Here is a 2,561-nt window from a genome sequence, read left to right on the forward strand (position 1 = left end):
CTCAGACTCAGCACAGTTTCTTCACATCATTGGTCCCACTAAGTTCATGCCCAAATGTGACATCACTTCTGGAGGAACTCGTATCTCTTTTACTACTGGACTGGGTCCCAACGGTCATTCCTCAGTCCTTGAATCCTCAAAGCTTGGCCAGCTAGAAGCAAACCCTAGCATGGACTGTAGTCTTGGACCTTGAGTGACTTACTCTCTTGACTTCTCAAAACTCACAAGGTTGTCTTCATGTCCACTTAGCACAAAAGAACAAATACCAAGGCAAAAAACAAAGGTCTGTCTTCACAGACCATATCTTAGCCATGGGTCAGGAAGACAGGCATTTTTAGCCATTCTACAATCATGACATTTCAAAAAGAAACATTGTTGTGTTGGTCCTTCATTCTTTTTTTTTTTATGGTGCCAATTTTAAATAATTTTTATTCTCCAGGACAAGAATTGCATTTCCACTTGTTTACAGTACTGATAAAGTGCTGTGTTGTTCACTTCTCTCCTCTCTGCACACATTCAAGTACTCAGAATGCCCAGATTTACACAGTAGCTTAAATGTTACTTTTAAACTGCTACTGCCTTGGCTACAGATTTTGAGTCCTTCAATCTTTGGGAAAGCTGTGTGGAATGCTCTTTCTTCTGTTGTTTAGTCCACCTCTTCAACGGTGAGTCCAGAAGAAGCACCTCCAGATGGGGCTGCTCCACCCCCTGGGAATCCACCAGGTGTGCCTCCTGGCATGCCCCCTGCACTCTCGTACAGCTTGGTAATGATGGGGTTGCAGACCTTCTCCAACTCTTTCTGCTGATGCTCAAATTCTTCCTTCTCAGCAGTCTGGTTCTTATCCAGCCAGTTGATTATTTCATTACATTTGTCAAGGCTCTTCTGTTTGTCTTCTTCACCAATTTTGCCTTGCAGCTTTTCATCCTCCACTGTAGCCTTCATGTTGAAAGCATAAGATTCAAGAGAATTCTTGGAAGACACTTTGTCTCTCTGCTTCTCACCCTCAGCCTCCTGGACCACACGCTCAATGTCTTCCTTGCTCAGACATCCTTTATCATTGGTGATGGTGCTCTTGTTCTCCTTGCCTGTGCTCTTATCCACAGCAGAAACATTGAGAATGCTATTTGCATCAATGTCAAATGTGACTTCAATCTGAGGAACACCTCTGGGTGCTGGGGGGATTCCTGTGAGCTCAAATTTGCCAAGCAGGTTGTTATCCTTTGTCATTGCCCTCTCACCTTCATAAACCTGAATAAGCACACCAGGTTGGTTGTCCAAATAGGTGGTAAATGTCTGTCTGCTTGGTGGGGATGGTGGTATTACGTTTGATCAGAACAGTCATAACTCCACCAGCAGTTTCAATTCCAAGGGAAAGAGGAATGACATCCAACAGCAACAAGTCCTGCACATTCTCAGATTTATCTCCAGACAAAATGGCAGCCTGGAAAGCTGCACCATAAGCAACAGCCTCATGAGGATTGATACTCTTGTTGAGCTTCTTGCCATTGAATAAGTCTTGCAGAAGCTTCTGGATTTTCAGAATTCGAGTGGAACCACCCACCAGGACAATGTCATGAATCTGTGATTTATCTAGCTTGGCATCTCTTAAGGCCTTTTCCACAGGGTCCAGCATGTCACGGAAGAGATCAGCATTCAGCTCTTTGAAACGGGCTCGAGTGATTGATGTATAGAGGTCAATACCTTCATAGAGGGAGTCAATCTCAATACTGGCCTGGGTACTAGAAGAGAGGGTGCGTTTTGCACATTCACAAGCGGTGCGAGGACAGTGAACAGCCCTCTTGTTCTCACTGATGTCCTTCTTGTGCTTTCGCTTGAACTCCGCAATGAAATGGTTGACCATTCGGTTGTCAAAGTCCTCCCCACCCAAATGGGTGCCCCCAGCCATGGACTTGACCTGAGAGATGCCATCTTCAATGGTAAGAATAGAGACATCAAAAGTACCACCTCCAAGGTCAAAGATCAACACATTTCTCTCAGCACCAACCTTTTTGTCCAAGCCATAAGCAGCAGCAGTTGGCTCATTGATGATTCAGAGCACATTGAGACCAGCGATGGTTCCAGCATCTTTAGTGGCCTGACGTTGGGAATCGTTGAAATAGGCTGGTACTGTGACGACGGCATTTGTGATGGTCTTCCCAAGTAAGCTTCAGCAATTTCTTTCATCTTGGTCAAGACCATAGAAGACACTTCCTCTGGATAGAAACTTTTGGTCTCCCCTTTGTACTCCACTTGGACCTTAGGCCTGCCTGCATCATATACCACTGTAAAAGGCCAGTGCTTCATGTCTGACTGTACAACTGCATCATCAAATCTGCAACCATGCAGACGTTTGGCATCAAAAACTGTGTTGGTGGGATTCATTGCAACTTGATTCTTTGCAGCATCACCGATTAAACGTCCTGTGTCGGTGAAGGTGGCATAGCTGGGGGGTCCTGTTTCCTTGGTCATTAGCAATGATCTCCACTTTCCCATGTTGGAAGACTCCCACACAGGAGTAAGTGGTGCCAAGATCAATGCCAACTGCAGGTCCCTTTGACAT

General features: G+C 45.3%; 1 pseudogene; it reads right to left on the minus strand.

Moving 5' to 3' along the window:
- Positions 1-646: 646 nt before the first annotated feature.
- Positions 647-2,561, minus strand: LOC140514961 (heat shock cognate 71 kDa protein-like; annotated as a pseudogene).

Source organism: Notamacropus eugenii, chromosome 7 (genome assembly GCF_028372415.1).
Source record: "Notamacropus eugenii isolate mMacEug1 chromosome 7, mMacEug1.pri_v2, whole genome shotgun sequence".
Lineage (NCBI taxonomy): Eukaryota > Metazoa > Chordata > Mammalia > Diprotodontia > Macropodidae > Notamacropus > Notamacropus eugenii.